This window comes from Oxyura jamaicensis, chromosome 11 (assembly GCF_011077185.1).
Source record: "Oxyura jamaicensis isolate SHBP4307 breed ruddy duck chromosome 11, BPBGC_Ojam_1.0, whole genome shotgun sequence".
Lineage (NCBI taxonomy): Eukaryota > Metazoa > Chordata > Aves > Anseriformes > Anatidae > Oxyura > Oxyura jamaicensis.
The window spans coordinates 6,448,778-6,468,792 of NC_048903.1; the positions used below are offsets into that span (position 1 = coordinate 6,448,778).

General features: G+C 44.9%; 1 long non-coding RNA gene across 1 annotated transcript in view; it reads left to right on the top strand.

The window, feature by feature from the left end:
• The first annotated feature begins 676 nt into the window (after positions 1-676).
• LOC118172659 overlaps positions 677-20,015 on the top strand; it is a 32,831-nt gene continuing 13,492 nt past the window's right edge. The window contains exons 1-2 of the long non-coding RNA XR_004753806.1: positions 677-849; positions 6,353-6,459. This is a non-coding gene — a long non-coding RNA (uncharacterized LOC118172659). The remainder of the gene's footprint in view (positions 850-6,352; positions 6,460-20,015) is intronic.

Here is a 20,015-nt window from a genome sequence, read left to right on the forward strand (position 1 = left end):
CCTTTTACCCTTTGAAGAAGGCATAAAATAGATTTCAAAAAACATCATTTTATTAGCCTGGTCTATATGTAATGAAAGGATACTTTATTTCCTCATACTCCTCCCAGAGTTAAAAGGTATCCAGAGGAGATAACTCGAGATGCTAGGAGTAGAAGAACACGCAGAATAGTGGAGAAAGAAGCAACTAGGTGGTTATGCAAAATCAAAGTTGGAGTTACTGTGAGTTTGTGTGAGTTGCAGGGACCGTGTGCTGTAATTGGTGCTGTTATCACATCTTATCTTCAGGACGAACTGGGCAAATGGTTTCTTTTCTTAGTCTCTTTCTGCCTCCCCTTGGAGTAAGATTTGAGTCCCAGCATCATCCTGGAACCAAGCTGGGGAGAGAATGGGACAAAAATAATCCTCTGCGGGTTGGAATAGATGAATGGTCTGTTCCCAAGAGTTTAATTCTCAGAACTGTGCAACCAACTTTAACTGTGTTTCTTGTGCCTTCTTGCATGTCTGCAACATATTCCCTCAGGGAAAAAAGGGAAAGAGGAAGGGAACAAAACCCATGCTTCAAAGAACTATTTTTATCATATTTTTGGTAGTATTGAATGACAAAATAGTGATGTTCTAATATGGTTTTGCAGTCTGCTGTTGCTTAATTGATTTTTCACTTGGTTGCAGATGATGACTGCAGCAGGGATGATTGTAAAGAGAAGCTATACCTGCAGTTTTACCAACAGATGCAGAAAGAATATGGTGGAGAGAGACCTGACTGTGTCATTGTTGCCATCAGCAAGGAGCAAAAGTAGTTTCTATTACAATCTTTTGGCTAATTCTATTACAGAAATGATAGCTACATAGGTAAGTGTTATCCAATTTAGAAAGGTGTAACCTTGCAAATATGTAGATAATACTTGAAGAACATGCTTATTTAATGTTTCTGAATCTCCTAAATATTTCTAGTTGGTAATAAAATTTCTTACGCCTCTCACAGGCTTTTGAGTATGACAACAATGAGGAACATGTATAGGATCTTAAAACAAACAAAAACCAAACTCATTCAGTGACTTATTGGATTAAAATCAGACTTAGAACAACAATAACAAAATAATTATTAAGAATTAAAGGCCACCTTGAAGCATTTTTTTTTTTAAAAAAAAGATTTTCTTCAGGGGAATAGGCTAGAGCCATAGACAATCAGGTACAATAATGTGGTCTTGTGGTGGAAGTGATACACACATGAGGTTTGGCACAAGCATTCCAAGAAGTTAAAAATGATGCATTTATATTTTTGAAAAGTCAAAAGTAGCCCTTTTGTTTGTAATCATTCTTCAAGGTTCTAACAAAACTACGTTTAGCTTGGTTTAGAGATGTTGCTTAAAGTAGTCCCCATTCAGAACTGCACTTTAAATTTCTTTCAACCCATTAAAATTTTAAACACTGATTCACTGCACTTAGTAACAAAATTTGACCTAGTTAAAATGAGACGGCTTTGAAATAGTTCACTGAATTAATTTCTAATAATTCATAATACATGGAGTGATTAAATCTGTCCTGGTTTCCTTCTTCCTAAATGGCATGACATGCGTGCAACATGATATAGTCAGTATGTCAGATAGAGTAAGTAATGGTAGGAAGTTGCATTGAAATTAATTGAAATTTCTTTCTTGCATTGATTCTACGTAAATTAATCAAAATAAAATCCATATTTTTTGTCTGTTTTAGAACTCTACTGTAGATTTAAATTTTGCATCATTTTTAGAATCAAGATCACAGTAGTAAAAATGCATTTTCTCTTGAATGGAAAGTAACTGCCCTGTTCTACAGTTAGGGAAAAATATTCTGAGTTTAAGAAAAATCTGTGATAATACTATTTCTATTTCAAGTTCAGGCATTTGTGAAAGTCTGTATGGAATTGGGAACCTATCTTAAATTTAACTTTAGATCATGAGTGGCCAGTAATGTTTTGACAGTGGGAAGAGAAAATACAACTTTTCATATATATTTCCAATGAAGTTCATATACCTGTGCAGCTACAGGCGGGTTATGTCAATGCTGAACTGGAGGTTTAAAAAAAATCTCACTGTTTTATTACACACAGACTTAACAGCTATATTTTTCTATCTTTTTGCAAATGTGTGAAGTAGATGAAAACATAAGCTTGATAAAGCCAGCATGCTCTCTTCTCTGCAGTAAATCATAATATGCCTGTGGAGAATGCACCGGCTATCGTAGTTAAAGCATTTGGGAATATATTTGCTGAGCGTGAGCAACAGGAGTATACCAAGATCTCACATAAGGCAGCTGATCTGGTGGATGACTATCTAGCACAGGAGCTGTGTGAGAGTTAGCGTGCCTCTGGGCATTAGATGTTTTTCTGTTAAATGAGGAAAGATACTTGAATCTTTCTTGGAGGAGCTGAGCACAGTGACTATGCAAAGACCAGGAATGGTATGATTGAAAGTATTCACTTTTTTTTTTTTCCCCCCCTGAAATACCACTTTAAGCTTATTTTAAATCTGATATAAAGAAAGCCTGGGTACATTCCATGTCAGTAATTTGTAAATAAAGGAAAGCAGTAAAGATCAAAAGCGTATGTATAAAATGCCAGTGTGTATATTCGTGGGCATGTACATCCTGAAGCAGGGTATATGTTTTTTCACATATCTGGAAACACTATAAGGACATACACAGGCACCCTAGCTGGCAATTGCTCTTTCACAGGGAGTGGTTGCAAGTATTTGATCATCTGCTGCTGCTGTTGTGTTTAACACTGTATGCACATAAATGCATTTAAGCTAGTGATGTCCAGCAGTCTGTTAAGCAACTCTTGATTTAAGAGTTTGGTAATTTAATGGTGTGTATATTTTATTGACAAAGTTTAAAATCCAGCAGAACATCTCTAAAAGATAAAAATGAAACCAGCTACATCACCCATAAATTAGTAACTTAAAATATCTGTGCTATTTTTATCTTAGGAGCTATTCTATGGAAACATCTTGGATCCCCTTGTGACAAGGGAATAGTGAGATTCTTACAAGTTTCTACTTGTGCTATTAATGTATTTTGAAGAATGTATTTCCTCTTCATTTAATCTAGGCTTTGTTGAACAAACTGATCCTTCAGCTGAGGTTGATAACACAATCATCAACTTAAACAAACTCCCATCTCTTCCACTGCCAAGCAGGAAAACTCTCTTAGGCCAGTCACCCCTTCCTCAGGTTAAACCTGCACTATTGGGCACTAGGCCGTTAGGGGGTGGTCTTCCAACACCATTTCAAAGAATTTTGTTCTGTTTTCACATCTGACTTCATTGCTTGTTGCAGTATGTTTGCTCGTAAAAGTAGAACAATGCGTGGTAGATACTATGTGAATTACATCAAGTAGGTAGGTGGGACTTGAAAAAATCTGAACTTGCAAATATTTAGCAGTGATCAAATAACAGTTGAAAGACTGGAACTCAGCAATGGTATTTTCAGAGCAAACTTTATGTGAAAGGATAGGAGAGTAGGGGAGTATACTATTCTTTATCTAAAAATGAATTCATTCCAACATTATAAAAGTGTAGGAATATAAAGCTTATCTTTTATGTCCTTAGTCTGAAATCAGATTCAACTACTGTCCTTGCATCTGTTTGAAGTTGGTACGGGTTGAGGTGAACACCTGGCTATTTTAGAAAAGCTTTTTTTCTTCCCCCGTTGTGAACTTTCCCGTTCCACAAAGCTTTCTTTTTTAGTTACCAAGTTGGTTGCAATTCTTTTGAGTTATTGAAGCTCATTGAAAACCAAAAGGGTGGCAGAAACAGTGAGGGCGGTTCAGGTTTTAAACATGAATATTCCTAGATGCATAGGATTACGGTATGGTGCTTCGTCAATTAAATACCGCTTTCATGATTGAAACAAATAGGCAAATTGGTTAAAAAAAAAGTGTGAAATCTGCTTAATTGGACTATTTTCTCTTATGAAATGGTAGTGTAGAAAGAAGCTGCGTGTACACTCTTGACAGCTGTTGGTGTTAGTGCTGAGTCTGGTTCCTTGGCATGAACACCAGGCACAAACTGAGCTGAGACTTGTGACCTACATTATGGCCATGGATTAAAACCTCACTTAGAACAAGCCTTAGATGTCATCTAAAATGTTTGTCATGAGCTATCAGTCAGAAATAGAATCGGGCTTTAACTTTCCATGACAATTGCATTTAATTTGTCGGTTTGTGTTTTAACTTGTGTGTGCAACGTTAACATTAGTATCGGGGCAAGATTTGCTTTGTAGTAGCTCATGCTAACTTTAGTAACACTGGAGGCCAGTGAGCTCTGTGTTGTTAAATACATCCAGGAAGGCTTTGTTGCAGCTCAGTGGTTGTACGTCTTTTAAAGTAGGGCACTATGAATGATAACAGCTACAGCATTCGTCACTTGGTGTGTGGTGAAGCTGCTTCATCTGCCGTGCTGGTTTCTGTACACTTCAGGCAGGGAGCGGGCCTTGCTTAAGCCCAGTGTTTTCACGTACTCGGAGGTAAGAGCACTTTTTTAAAAAAAACAGAACCAGTTTCCAAATGGGACCCTCAGATGTGGAGGGTAAACCTCCACCTCTTTTAGCACCTGCTAAGGGGTTTGAGCCTCTGGGATATTCTCCACATCCACCTGCAAAATGGGCTCTGCTTAGAGAAACCCGGCCTTGTGCTGACACCGCCTCTGTGGCTATTTGTGCTGATAACCATGCATCATGTCTAGCTCAAACCTTCCTGATGCTGACAGCTGTACATCCATTCTGGTTAAAGAACTTAATTTCAATAAAACTGAAAGCAATGTCCTGCTTTCTTTAAGCCACTCAGCTCAAAGGATACTGTTTCTGATTTGAATGTTTTAGAAAGCAGTTTGTAATTATTTCAAGTTCAGTGGATTTCTTTGGCTTTTTTCTTAATAACCAGGATGTTTACCCCAGATGTCTGTGTAGCTGTTATTATTAGAATATATAAAAACACACTGGTGCTATTCTCTGGTCATGAAATGGAAGTGGATGTTTTTACAGCTTATTAGGCATGTGGTGCAATGGAGCTACCTGAGCGCGCGGTAGCTGTGAGCTGACAGAAACTGAAAGGGGTTCTCAGAAGAGCAGAAGAGCATTAGAGGAATTGTTTTTTTCTCTTTTTCTTCAAAGCTCTTCCTCTTGGTATGGGTTGAGTCTTTCAAGAGTATGGCTTGACTGCTGATCAACTGGCATTGTGTCAGCAGTCTCGAGAAAAGGTTAATAATCATGAGAATGTGCGGTAGGAACTTTACTCATCCCTGCAGTGCCTCACGGGAAGGATGTCATGTTGGGTTGTCAGAGACCTACAGGAGCAAGTAGGGGGTAGAGTAGATAAGTCTGTTCTGATAGGTAAGGTCTAATAGCTTGGAGTCCTTCTAAGACTGTAGCTGTCACTTGTTTGCAATCAAACTCTTAGGGCATTGCTGAAAGGACCCTTAGAGGCCTAGCTGAAAATAAGGTACTGCTTGGTGTTTTCAGTAAGTGGGATGGGATGGAATGGAGAGCATGCTTAGTCCTGACACTGTCAGTTTGTGAGAACAGAATTAAAACAAACAAACAAGAAACCTTGTTGAACATCTGAACTAAGGAATTGTAAAATATCAATAGCAATTTTGTATACCCAGGAGGGTGAACATGGGCAATATATTTACATATAAGATGAGATGTGAATGAACTGATGTAATGCTGCTGCTGCTAAAAAGAGCACCTCGTTCTGTCATGTTTAGATAGGAGTGTCAATACAGGAATTCAGTTTCCAGGTTGGTACATAACAGTTTGAGAGGAGTGTAGCTGGCTTGGTGCCCTTCTCCATAGCATTTTTTTTAACTGCCCTATGAGGAATAGTTGAAGAAGCTAGTTTTACTCATACCTAGAAAAGAGAAAACGGAAAAGAAAAATGATAGTAAAAGTTAATTATGTAAAAGTTTCTAAAGAAAACAACTTTTTTCCATGTCCATTGTAGGTAGAATAATAAATAATAGGTTTAATTTGTAATAAAGATTTAGGTTAGGATTAGACAATATCAGCTGGAGGAGAATATTATATTTGCAGTGGGCCCTCACCTTACTCGTGTATGCAGAATACTTAAAAGAATATTGGACTGCGTTTTGCATCGAAATGAGCAGTTAGATGTTAGATTACATATTTGGGGACTTGGAATAATCAAAAGTTTATAGCAAGTCATTAGTTTTGATACTGCAGTAAAATGGAAATGTCAATTAGTCTTTCACTGATTGAAGAGGGAGTTGATTTTCAGATAAAAATAGATGTGGGGAAGGCAACCAGATAAATAAACCACAAACTGTCTTACAGTATTTGTTTTTACTTTTTCATAGGTATTCACATTAAACCAGTGCAGCACCAACAGGAAGCTAAACTAAAGTCTTTCCTTAACTAAGAAGATACCACTGACACAACTGGCTGTAGTGGAAGTCCTGTTACTGTGAGTACCTTGTGTTGCGCTCCATCCCATGGCAATTTCTGAAAATTTAAGAAGGCTTTTTCATTAAAACCATTGTTTATGAGTGTCAGCGTGGTAGCTACGGCATTTTAAAGTAGAAGCTGTTAAACAGTCACAATATAAGGTTGCCTTCCTTATGTAGTTGTCATCGGTTTCATTTTGTGGTTGAACTTCATCTGACTCTATTCAAGTTCAGATGTGCAGGTCCAGTCAGATGTTGTTTTCAGGATATACTAGAGCATGGATGGAATTTCTTTGAATGTGTGAGGTTGTTTTTGTTTGTTTGTTTGTTTGTTTGTTTTGTATTTTTTTAGAGAGAGATGAAGAGGTGAAAGGACTGATTTTAGCCTCAACTAAAATTGATGGTGTTGCTCTCACATAACTAACAGCTTTGAAAAAGTTTTAAATTCATGTCTTTAATTTGCTTGAAGATGATTTGTTGTATTTTCATTTCTTTTTACTTCCATTGTAACTTGAAGTTGTAACGGTGGAAAACAATAAAATACTGAAATAACTGTAGTTAAAAAAGCCATTTAGTTATGTGAGGAATCACCTTAATATGTAGTTACCTACAAGCCAGTCAAATACCAGGTCTAAAAAATATTTAATAGCCATTCTACTGAAACATGAAGTATACTGGGATTTAATACATGAAAAATAAACAGCAGCTACTCTCAAAAAGTTTTTAATATCAAGGTTAAATTATTGACTACAGCTTGCACGTAAGGAAACAATGCCAGAAACAGTCACCTTGAAGCACTACATGGATGTTTCTAACTTCTAAAAGAGAAAATGTACTTGCGTAGGGAAAATTGTACATTCAGTAACCAGAAATAACTTCTGTAATTGCACTAAATACATCACAGATATTACTTGCAACCATAATAACTTTTCTTGGTAGTTCTCAAGATAACAAATTTCTGCTTATAGTGAATAGTGAAGAACTGACTCATGTGTGTGCTTATCAGTATATCAGAGTAATGACTTTTTTGTTTTTGCAAAACAGGATAATGCTTTTTCCACTGTTTTCTGTGGCACTTCACCATCTCGAAGGTTACACAGTGATTTCAGCATTATGTTTTTCTGATGGTGCTTGCTTGATTTGCTCTATCGTAATGTATGCTGACAGATGAGTTTTCATTATTGAATTTGCTCATTATATGAATTAAATCAATTCATAAATTCAATTTTGCTGAGAAACAATACCAATATAGATTTTAATTGAGCAAAATTTCCCTGCAGTGCAAGCTGTGGAAAACAGCCCTCTGCTTGAGAACAAAGTGGTGTCTTTCTGCAAGGCCTGCCAGCTTATTTTTGCCTTGCAGCTCTTTTTGCTCATTGAATGGGTTACCTAAAACCATCAGGAACTAGCTGTCAACCCAAGAGTGTGTAAGCATATAACTTATTCTTTGTCTAGGCTCCCTCTAATATTGTTTTTTAAATATGTAAATATGACTTCTGTGGCAGCGTGATAGTCCAATGGCAGTGTCCTCTTTGGGTAGCTAGCTAACCTCAGAATTATGATAGCCTACCTACCCAGGCGTTTATTTAGCTGTTGGTACTACATCGTCTGAAGACTGTGAGCACTTACAAATTACCCTGCCGGTGTCCATACGAGTAGGAGAGTGCAGTAGGCTTTCCCAGGGGGACCTGGGAGCTTGTTTCAGAGCCTGGAATTGAACTAATTCTCCTGAGCCCCATAGTAGGTCCTTAATCACAAAATCATTCCCCACTTTCCCCAAAGGGATTAAATGTAATAACTTGTATCATTTAAGTTTTTTCTTTTTTTTTTTTTTTTTTTTTTTTTTTTTTTTTTAACACTTGAGGTTGAGGTTTTGAGGTTAGCTTTGCTAAAGAGTTCTCTGTCATAGTGTAAAATCTCTTCTGGCAGGCAGGGACTTTGATGCTGAGTGCTGCTTTGTTGTGCCTGGAGTTGATCAGGACTGGCCTTCCCTGGCCCCCCAATGTGAGATCCTGCCTTGGGTGGAGGGCTGGTACTTGGGCACAAAAACCCCGATCCCTCTGTGCAAGGAGGAGAGGCTAACCTAAACATTCTCAGAGAACAGAGGGTGAAAGTGGTGCATACTTGTGTTCTGTAAGGAACGGAGATGAGAGTAAAATGAAGTGAAAAACAGTGTAACATGGCGGTTTTAGGAGTCATTCTGAGCCTCTGAGTTGAAGCATGATAACAAAATTTAAGGAAGCTAATCAAAGCAAAACCAGTATTCATCTGCATTTGGAGATAAGAGGGACATTTCTTTGGAGGCTGGCTTTTCAAGAGAATTAGGTTTAAGTTATCAGCTGTACTGATGTGAAATTAGAGGGAGGGGAACAAGTTCTAAACTCTGCATGCCTGCGCGCAGAAGAAATTGTATTTGAAACTTGAAAATAGGAGAACACACACACAAAACCCAAACATTACCTGACTCTCTCCCCACCCCAAAAAAACGTGACAAAAAAAGTGCACCTGCCTTTTGCAGGAACTGTCAGCTAAAGCGTGTGAACTTTGAACTTCTTTTCCTAAGGAGATTTCTGAGCAACTTAGAGTAGCTCAGATTCTTTCATCGCTCTGCTATTTGCAAACTCTCAAAAGGGCTCTCAAACTTTATTATAGACAAAAATGTTTGTTTGACTTTTAAATGGGATGCTTGGGTAAGTAATGTATGTTCATTTATAAATCAGGTAATGAGCTCCAACGGGCTAAAAGCCAAATTGTCCTTAACATTCACAGTAGTGTGTGAGAAGAGAGCAGAAATGGGAGGTATTTAATCAAAGGTGTGTGTACAGATCCTCAGTACAAATGATGTTAGGCCATTCATTTGTGGAAAGTGAAGAAAAGAGCTCAAATTCCTGTTTACCTTCTTTCACAACCTTTTAAAATCACCTGTGGGTTCCTGAAGAGTCCCATATTCTCAAAAAAAAAAAAAAAAAAAAAAACACAAACAATGACAACAAAGAAACCCTACAAGTTGTGCAGCTCTGATGCAGCTACCTTACTGAAGCCACCTGGGGGGAGAAGTTTGAAAGTTTACCACTTGTCTCCTGTTCTTTAAAACTTCACATTAAACATGAAGATGAGAGTAAACACAAGCTGTGGCCTGTATCAGAGGCCCGCAGAAGATATGTTGTGGACACCTAATAATTCTTAGCACATCATTTGTTCGAGCTTTCGTTCAATCTTTTCATACTTCCAGAATACACTGTTTTATTTTCTGAGCTGCTTGGTTTTGTAATAGCCACCTGAGACCTGTGTCATGTTTTACAAAGAAGAATATCAGATGAGATTTTAACCAGGAACCCGCTCTAGTGATCAAGTGAAAAAAGAAAAGATAACTTTCATGTGTAGTTAAGGCTGACACATGGCCCAGGGTGCTTGAATTATTGAATGCTTTTCGTATTGCCAGTTCTGAGGCTGATTTAGCTGTCCTTGGGGCACCTGTGGTGATAGATTTTAAATACATTGTATTTTTCATCCTATACTTGTGCATCTTTAGCTGGATTTACTTTTCTGACAGAAAGCTTGGGTTTGAAGTACTTCTCAGACAAACACCAGTGCTGCTCTGACCTCTCTTAAAACTTGAGGTTTTGGGGTGAAAAAAGAAAAAAAAGGTTTTGGGATAAAAGAGAAAAAAAATGATGATGATGATCTTCAGGTGGTTCTGTGTAGGGGTTCTTGTGGTCTGGTGAAGTCTGGGTAATCAAGGCAAGAGAAAGTGACTTCCTAATTTAAAATACGTCCTTTGGGGCCCGTAACTTTTTTGCAGTGTACCACCATCATGCCCTGTGGGCTGTGCATCAGCCTGTTCCATCCATCGTGCCACCTGCTGAGCTTTGCAGAGGGAAAAGGAGTGCTGGGGAGAGGGAAGTTGCTGTGCCTGTGGTGGCAGCTGCGCTGCATCTCTGGTTAGAGAGCTGCTGTGGGAGGGGAAAAAACAGTTCTCACCTGCAGCCATTCAGCAAGAATTTGGGGATTAACCACAAATAATGGAGGGCAATGAAGAGCTGAAGCTGCTCTCCCACCTGAGTACATCAAGGTGCTGCCGGAGGGGAGAGCTCAGTGGCTGCTGCAGCCCAACTGAGGGGGGAGAAGAAATGGTGCCCTTGCTTTGCCTTTTATTTCCATGGGCAAAACAGCAAACAGAAGCATCATTGTATTGCTTCACATCTGCTTTACTTCGTTTGGTAGCAGCTTCTTACGCAGTTCAGTGCAAAGCAGCTATGGAATAGTTTAGTCACGTCTGCTCAGGCCTTCTGTCTGACTTGTGCGGGGAAGAGTGTTAGACTGTGTAATTTGTGTAATGTAATTAGATGTGCTGAAGCAAGACAAATATAATACAAATGGCATGAATGAAAGTAGAAATTATTGGACATGTATCTGCTGCCTCTTGTGAGCTACGCTGAAATTGCAACAGCAGACACGTTTCTCATGGAAGCTGTGAGGTTTCAATCCTCTTCGTATTTTGCTGTGTGCATTTAAGCTCTTGGGCTAAATCTTACTGAAATTCTGCCACTGGGAAAGGTCTGGTCCAGGGACAGGCTGTGGGCAGGACGAGTTGGTTTGTCAAGCCAAGCACAGCCTGTGTGTCATAGATGGGGCACTTCTAAGTGATAGAAGCCCTATTTCTGGCAAAACTTTCAAACAGTGAAGCAGCAAGGTAGTGAATAGCAAAGGCTTTTTTCTGTCTGACTCAGCTGGCTGAGTGGACTCAATGTGCAGACGTGGTTCAAGGCAGGAGCTGGCTCTTGCTGCACGTCCGGGCACAAAGAAGGCAAGTTGTGTTTCAGGTGGGAGATGCAGCAGCTTGAGGACTTAGTGCTGTGCTGCAGTGAAAGAAAAGTACAGTCCTTGCATGACTTCTTTTGATTCCATTAGCAGAAAGGAGAATGTTTTTACTGGTGTTGTTTCCAGAGAAAAAAATAGGATCACCTGCTTTGAGCCCATATTTCAGGGAGGATTTGGGAATATTTGCAGCCTATCAGAGGCTGCAGAAATGAGCCGTGCCTGTGAAAACAAGCCTTGTGCTGCTACGTTTTATGAGATTTATTTTGTCCCACAGAAAGATGATTGGAGGCGGTATGTCCAGGTACCTCAGCAGAGGACAGACATCTGATAACCGGGAAGCTTTTTACCCTTGCTGACAAGGATTGAACGTGCCCCAGGTTCCAGATTTTTACCCAGTGAATCAACAACTCTTTTCGTACGCCTTTGCTGAAGCCACCATTGATATGTTGGTTTCTCCAACACTTTTTCTATAGGTTAGGGCTCCGAGGAGTTAACTGCTTTACAGAAGTCATCCGGATGAGGGGGCAGAGCAGAAAGCCCAGCGATTCTGGGCTTACATGCACAGCAGTAGCTGGGGTGGCGTTATTAATTACTGCTGCCACTAGTTAGCAGGCACAGCTAGTGCCTGTGCCTGCAGCTCCCTGCCTCTCCTATCAGGTGTTTCTCCACCTCTCTGGAGCTCGCTGAACACTTTGTTCAGTGTCTTTGTCTCCTGCAGAGCTGAGCCTTTCCTTCAAAACGTGCTTTGTGTCTTGAGTCCCAGTGCAGTGACATAAGGGAAAAACAACCCTTTGGCAACCTCACCTTCCCTGGTGGCTTTTTGAGTCGCTCACCTGTCAGTGCACCTTCCTGCACGCTGCTTCCCTCTGGCCTGTCAGTGGAGGTGCAGGTACAGGCTCTAAAGCTTCATGGGAAGGGGCAGCGAGGGCTCGGGAAGCTAGGGGAAGGTGGCTTTAAAGTAAAACTTGGAGATGCTCCGAGGTGCCTCGGCTGCTGCTGGCAGCAAAGCTTCCTACATGAAGACTGGAGAACACCAGTGCCCTCAGGGCATTGCACAGGGACAACCACTGTCCCAAGGCTGTGACCGCAGCTGGGGAGGACCCAGGAGGGGCAGGAGCCCCGTGGCCAGAGGGGTCCCCCTGGGCCACCAGCTCCCTGAGCACAGCCTGTGTGAGGGGAGGCCAGCAGAGGGAACGCAGGCAAAGGGCACGCTGCCTTCAACAGGCTGTGGGGACCCTGGTGTCCCGGGTGAGAGCCTGCTGCTTGGGGCTTGTGGAAGGAGGAAAGGGAAATGTAAGGAGAGAGGATGAAATAATGTATCCGACTCTTGCTCAGATTGGGGTGGTTACGCCAAAAGGATGCTAGGAGCTCTCTCCCCAACAGCGCTCTGTAGGGGATGCCGAATTCTGCAATGCCTTTACCTGTTCAGTACAAAGCATCTTCTGGCAAGTGACTGAGGAAAGAACAGGGAGGGGGGAAAGCAGAGCTGCATGGCAGATTCATTCTTCCCCAAACAGGGTACTCTCTACATCCCCTTTGTGAGCAGCGCTCTGGTGGTCGTGGCTTTGGGACCGTTTGGGGGCAGCAGGAGGCTGCAGTGTGCGTGATGCCTCCTGGCGCTGTGGCAGCCAGTGGCACCAAACGCTCCGTAACGCCACGAGGCCAGGAAAATGGGCCCTCCTTTTCTTGACTTAAGTTAGTTTTGATCTAAAGTTTTATCTGGGGAAAGTCTGAGGTCTGAGAAAGTCTGAAAGTCTGAGAAAAATGCTTCAAGAAAAAAAAAAAAGCTGATGAAGATTTTGGATGCAGGAGTGCAGTGGCAAGGCCTGATGTGAACGAAAAGCAGCAGGGATCTTTCATGAAGAAACGGTGTGGGAGCAAATTCTCGTGGATCAATGTAATCTAATTTCATTGCTTCTGTGATCTAAATAAATGCTTTAATAATTTAGTAAGGGGGAGCCTCTAATGGGTGGGAAGGAAATAATAAAGGATGATTTAACAGAAAGCAGTGCAGGGCAATGAAATATTAAAGCCACTCATTAAAAGGTGGGTGATGTCCGAGCTGTTAAAGATGGGACAGGTTTCGAGCAAGGGGAGAGGAGCATCGTGGACTGCTGGAAAGTCCAGTGGATATGAGCGTTGTTGTTCTGTGCCCTTCCATGCAAATCCTAAAGGAGATGATGGGTTGATAGGATCTTTCATCTGGGAATTAATATAGCCTTAAAACTGAAGAGGTACATTGGGAGGATCTCAAAATTGGTTGTTCTGTCCTCTGCTGCCAGCTTGCTTCCCAGAAGGGGCTGGGTTCTCTCAGGGCTGCTGGGCATCCAGAGAGCAGCCCTATGGGCAGCGTGGCACTGGGGCTGTTGGGCACACACGGCTGCCCAGGCATTGCTGCACACCAGAGCTCCAGCAGGCTCCCTGGGGGATAAAAGCCCCACCAGAAAAGCCCTTGCCACTCTGGGCCAGCGTGGATGTGAGGGGTGATGGTGGGAAATATCTCCCTGCTGGCACGGTCCGTCCTCAGGGAGGGAGCGGGATGGCACTGCGTGGCAGGGTCAGTACTGGGGGCGAGGAGCAGCAGCTGGCAGCAGGAGCTTGTCTTCGCATTTGAGCTTTAGCAGATCTTGTTCAGATGTTTGACAATAAATACTCAGCTGAGTCTCATCGGGATCACAGAGGGGTACATTTTGATTCTTCTTGAACCTCATTTGCTGTATTCTTGGGGATGTGCACTGATGTACGGGGAGTGTGGGTCCTGTACTCCCTGTGCATCTGCTTGTGCAAAGGCTTTTAAAATGGGTGTCATCTGGTAAGCACCAAGAGGAGAGGCTTGGGGTGGGAGTTGTTCTTTTTGTCTTACAGTATCCGTAAGCACTTCATGCTGTGTAGGTTCCTGACATCATTTTGCATTGGCTACGACGTGACAGGAAGGATGGTCTGGTCCGAGGCACCGGTTTGATTCAGCTGTACTGAAAGTTTCTTCCTGATGGACTTGAGCGTGTTTCTGATCTGCTGGGTCTCTGTGGTGGTGGGAGGTGTTTGCGCTTGTGCAGTTTCAGGCAAGCTGGTGGTGGAGGTATACAGAAGTACCACCAAATTATTTGCTCCCCATATCTTTGATTTTGCACACAACAACAGTAATCGTAGGGAACTGTAGTTTGCATTGATTTTCTATGTGTGTAGTGTGTTTTCAAGTCTGCTCTGCAGAAACATAACATTGATCTTCTTACGCAATTAAGGATCCTGGCTGTTTCAGTGCAAGGCACCCAGTCATCTCTTCGTGCATTTCCTTCACTATTAATAGGACTTAGTAATTAGTATGTAGTAAGTGGTTTAGTAAAAGCTATTTGGAGGCCATGTTTTCTAGGGAGTTCTCATGGTTTCTTGGTATCGTTACTAATGGACTGAATTTAAAATAAATTCCAATTTGATTAATATTCAGCAATCTGAAGTTTGAGAGCATTACTTCTGGCATGCCGGCTCTAAACGGTGCGTGTGTTTGCAAAGGTTTGTACCCCTGACATCGCTTTATCAGAAAAGCGCTGAAACAAATAAATGCAACAGGAACACTTTGCCAAACCATGTTCCAGACAAAATCCTTTTCCCCCTTTCATTCACCTCTAATTACCGCTGAAAACCCCTCCAATAACAGCTTTTGCAAGGCTTTCGTCTCGGCGTTTGTGTAGCGCTCTGGAGCTGTTGATTGGAGGAGAACCACAATGGGGAAAAGAAAGTCAGGGCCCAATGTATGACAGGAGTAATGGTTTTGCTTTGTACATCTGTCAACTAATGCTTAACTAATGCAGAATTACTGTCAGGCTCCCGCCGAGCTCACTTTCCTCTCCACCTGAATGCGTAATGACTCCGTGGCAAGGAATTCAAAATAAATGCATAATGGCCGGACATTTAGGAAAAAATTAGGAGAGCAGCAGCAGCTTGCCCCGGCTGCTGACTTGCTGCAGAGCCCCCGCGGTGCCAGGTGGTCCTGGGCACCCTGCGCCCGCTGGGCACCCGTCGGTGCTGGTGTGACAGCTCCGTGTGCCGTCCCCTGTGCCCCTCCCCGGCTGGCAGCGCCGTGTCCCAGAGCAGCACCGGCGTGTGGGGACCCTGCCGCTGCGGCGCCTCGCCCCGGGGAGAGCGGCAGTCCCCGGTGGGCGCTCATGGCTCAGCTCGCAAACCCCTCTGGAAGCGTGTGGGAGGAAGTGTGTTCTCTAAACGTTTGTCATTACCAGCTAATGGGGATGCGAGGCTGGGGAGCTGGGTGGCGTGGGGCTGGCGGGGCAGGAGGGCTGTGCTGCCATGGGGCTTCGCTGCAGGCAGCCTCAGGAGAGCTGGTACCGCTGGAAATGGTGAGCTGCGAGTCGGTGGGATGGGTGCAAGTCCCAGGTGATATCTCCTGGGGGGGGGGGGGGGGGGGTTCCTGCTCCACCATGTCCCCTCAGAGGGCCCTGCTGGCAGATGGAAGTGTATGGGCCCTCTGTTCCTCTCTGGGGCACAGACCTGGGTAAGCTCTCATTAGCCAGAGCTCACCAGCACAGGTGGTGAGGAACTGTGGAGGCTGGGAGCTGGCTGCGGTGACAGCTGAGGCTGGTAGGGTTTTGTGCAGGTTCTGTAGGGCTCGGGATGGTTGTTTGTCCGAGGTCCTTGTCACCTGCACCAAAACCATCTCAGATCGTGTGTCCACCTGCCTCACCTCGCACCAGAGGTGTTTGGATGACATTGACCCCCCTGCTGCAGGGAGGGAGGAGCACACACATGCATGGAAAATGTTGGAGTGCTGCTGGCAAAGCTGGGCATTGCTTTCCTGGGGCTGTCTCAGGGCATACACCTGATGCAGGGGTGGTGTCTGATGACTGAGAGGAGAGGGCCGGGCCGGGATGTCTGCCATGGTGGGTGGCTGTGAGCTCCTGGACACTGACCTGCTGTGCGGGAGGTACTTGCTAACCTGCTGCTGTTAGCAGTTTGTGGTTTTCTTCTTGCCCCAACCCCTTCCCCCCCCCCCCCCCCATTTTTCAGCTAGTAGAAGGCATTCAAGAAAATATTTGTGTTGGAAGGGTTTAAATGGAACATAGTTTTTTGGTACAGCCATCAGGGAAAATACCACCTCACGTACAAATGCAGAGTGAGGCTTTAAAAACAAATAGTGACAGAGGTGACCAGTGTTCAGTGTTTGAAATACTGCATGAGGTGTGTATTTGGGAACAAAAAGGAGCTGAGAGCACGGGGCGAAGCTGGGGCTGTGAGAATGGGAGCTGGGGAGGGCTCCAGGAAGCAGCTGGGCCCTGCAGCTTGGTGTTTCTGCACTCCTTCGCTAAGGTAATACAAATGATGAGTAATTCAAACAATTAGTTTAGTGTAGGCTCACTCTTCTTGAAAACAGCCCAGAAAGCTATTTTTGAAAGTCTGTCTTCCAAGAGCATGCTGCACGCTGTGTCTGCACAGCGTGCCTTGAGGCTGGCGTCAGGCAGCCTGCTCCGCACACCCAGCCTCGCTGCGTTGCTGCAGTGGCAAGTTGCAAAGCCATTGATTTACCATGCATTCCTGGTTTGCTTCTCCCCACTGTGTCTAATCACCGCTTGGGAAGCTCTGCTGGTGAGAGCTGTGCTGTGCAGCTCCCAGGACCTCCAGCAGCTGCGTGGCAGCAGGGCCAGGGCACGGGGAGTGCTTTGGGTTGGGCTGGGTGCAGCTCCATGTGCCACCCTGCTCCTGCTGCTGCGGGGGGGGGGGGGGGGGGGGGAAAGTGGGGTGGTAGAATAAGCCACGGATCACCAAAATTAGTTAAGCTGTGCATCCTTAAATACCCCACGGACTGACTCAGCCACCAGAAATAAGTGGTTTGTCACCCTGCTCCCTGCGCCTTGCCAAATGCTTCATGGCCTGGCAGACCTTTGCCATGTGGGGAATTTTGGGCTTCATGCATGTCCAAAGGAGGTGACCAGCCAGCTCTGGGGAGAGATTCCCCGTATGGTTAAGCTTCCACAGAGCTCCTGGCACCCAGCTACTTTAAAGCTTCAGGTCCAGAGCACCAGCTCACCTGCAATCTGCCGGGTCATCACCAGGGAAGGGGTGTCTTAGCCCAGCTGCAGCCATTTGGAGCAGCCTGCCAGCCAGGCTGGAGCAAGTCCTTCTCAGGCATTGCCACTGGGGGCAAAGACTTTTCTGCCCAAATTAGACCCCAGAGACAGCTGTGCCAATGCCACTGGGATGTGTGTGTGTCTCCAGCTGTGATTGGTGTGGCTGTGATGCCCAGAGCTTCTGCACAGTGCTGCACCACCACATAGGGGTGACCGGCTAGCTGGGCTGAGCTGCGTGTGGTCCATGTGCAGGTGGGGCAGGTGCGCAGCCTCAGACAGCTAGCGTGCTTGGTGATGGATATGGGCTTTTGTTACTTGCAAAGTAAAGGGGAATCGATCCTCTTGGACAATGTCTTGAGAAAATCTGCTACAGTGACCGCCGTGATTCCCAGGTTTGCACTGCCGGGTCCCCCAAGCTGTGTTGAGCAAAGCACTGCTTGCTCAGCTCCGATGGCTCCTGCGCCGTGTCCTTGCCCAAGGAGCACAGGTGGTGTGCTTGCCCAGGTCCGCACGGCCAAGTACTGGCTGCAGCTGCGCCTGGCTGTTTGATGCCTTGGGGTGACTGAGGGCTGCCAGGGCTCCCCGCAGCCCCTCCACCCGTACCCTGCCAGCCACGGCTCTGTTTTGTTACGTTTCTCTTGTGTTTTGTCCCGTCCCTTATCTTTTTTTGCATCCTCCCTTTTGAAGGGAGGCTCTACGCAGCCCTGTTGGGGTGGTTCCAGCAGATCTAAAAAGTCAGTTGTCCCCCTCCTCGGTACAGTACCGTCTGCAGAAATCAGAGCGTGAGTGCAGAGCGAGAAAGGGCAGCGACAACAAGAGCAGAAGAAAGCAGTGTGCCTGCGAGAGGGATATGAGGAGAAAAAGAAAGACTTTTCTTTGATGTATTCGTTTCCTCTTAGTAGTATCCATCTAGTGGTGCTCAGGCCGAGACAGCTGACCTGTCCAAAAGTTAGTGATCCACACACAATCCACTCCCAATAGTGCCAAAGTACAGACATCACAGGACGAAAATAGCAGCAGTTGAGATGAAGGAGGAAGCCATGGGCTGCCAGATGTGAGTGGGAATAACCTAAGTTCACCCAAGTGGCAGAGGTACTGTCTTAGTTTGCAGAGAGTGAGGGAAAAACATCTTAACAACCTCATCCTCCCGCCTATCCACACGTCTCTGCTGTGTTTTCTGTGCCGTGCTGCTAAAGACTGCCCGCGCTTGAAAGGGCCTGGCGGGCCCGGGGTCAGCCGCAGACAATCTCTCTAATTGCGTGGGTCTGGCTGACCGCGTTGCGGAGCGAGCAGGGACCGCAGCAGACAGAGAGGACAGGGGAAAAGGCGGGGGAAATGTTCCTGCCACGGTGGCAACCGGCTTAAAACTTGCTTCGGATTGCTCCCCAGAGACGGTGCCCGTGCTGCGCTCCGCTCTGATGGAAGGAGACGAGGAGACATTTTGCCCAGACAGCAAGTCGATATCTGCGTTCATAGGTATCGCTTCATAATAATGCCTTTTGACAAACGGCTGTCAGTGCTCCGGAACCTTGGCTCAAGAAGGCAGAAAATGAAAACTTGCTGCAAGTTGTTGCTGCTGCTTCACATAGTTGCTCAGCCTGCACCATCTCCTCTCTGGACACCTGTGTTACCGAGGAGAAGGAGATCTAATGGGTGGACAGCGGTAACGTAAGCCACGGGCTCTTAAAGCCATGGGGAAGAGTAGCACAGGGAGTAAGTACTCATAACCACTGAACAGCTCTGTGAAGAGAAAATGTATTTTTAGAGTAATTGTGGTGAGAAGTGGCAGGATGTGCCTGATAGGTTTGTGCCTGTGCTAGTCCATGGACCAGGCAGCTGAGAAGCAGCATGCTGTGCCAAGAGCTGCAGTGGCAGTGTGCCCTCTCTGGCAGCAGGACCATCGTGGTGGCACGGCTGTGGCACCTCCTTGGTGGGACAGGGAGCTCCTGGGGTCAGGGAGCCCTGTGTGCTCACTACATTTCACCAGGCTGTGATGCACTGTAGAGTGTGTAAGGACTTTCCCTGTTAACTTCTTGCCCTGGCATGAGGAAAAGTAGAACCTCTTCCATGTGCAGAGGAGCCCAGTATCTGCAGTTGCCATTGACCCTTCTGGTTGCTCTGGATGTCCCGCTCATTCACGGTGATCCTCACGGAAATACAGACTAGTTCCTACAGCATGGGAGAAGCACTGTACTACACCGTCCAGCCACAACACAGAAAACCTGTGGGCTGTGGGGTCATCCCTGGTGATGCCACCCTGCTGGGCCAGGCAGCGCGAGAGCCTGCCCGCACCAAGCATGGCAGGATGAGGAGCCTTAACGCTCTGAAATGGGCTGCTTGGCCTGGCAGCTCTGAGCAGATTATCCACTTGAAACGCACACAGTTGTTGGTGAACTTTGACACGAAAGGATTTGGAAAGCTTTAGGACCAGATAAGCACAGCAGTGCAGGTGTGGAAGGGATTTCGGGAATGGCTCAGTCCGTCTCCTGCTGTGAAATGGGATCAGTGAATCCAGACTGTTGCCAGTTCTCTGCCCACCTGATAGGAAAAAAAAAAAAAAAAAAAAAGAGAGAAAAAGTGCTGGAGTGGCATTGGAGAGAGCTTGTTCCAGTGCTTGTAATTACAAAGTTCTTCCTCCAGGCCAGACTCTTACCTCCCCAGTCATCAGAGCTGAGCAT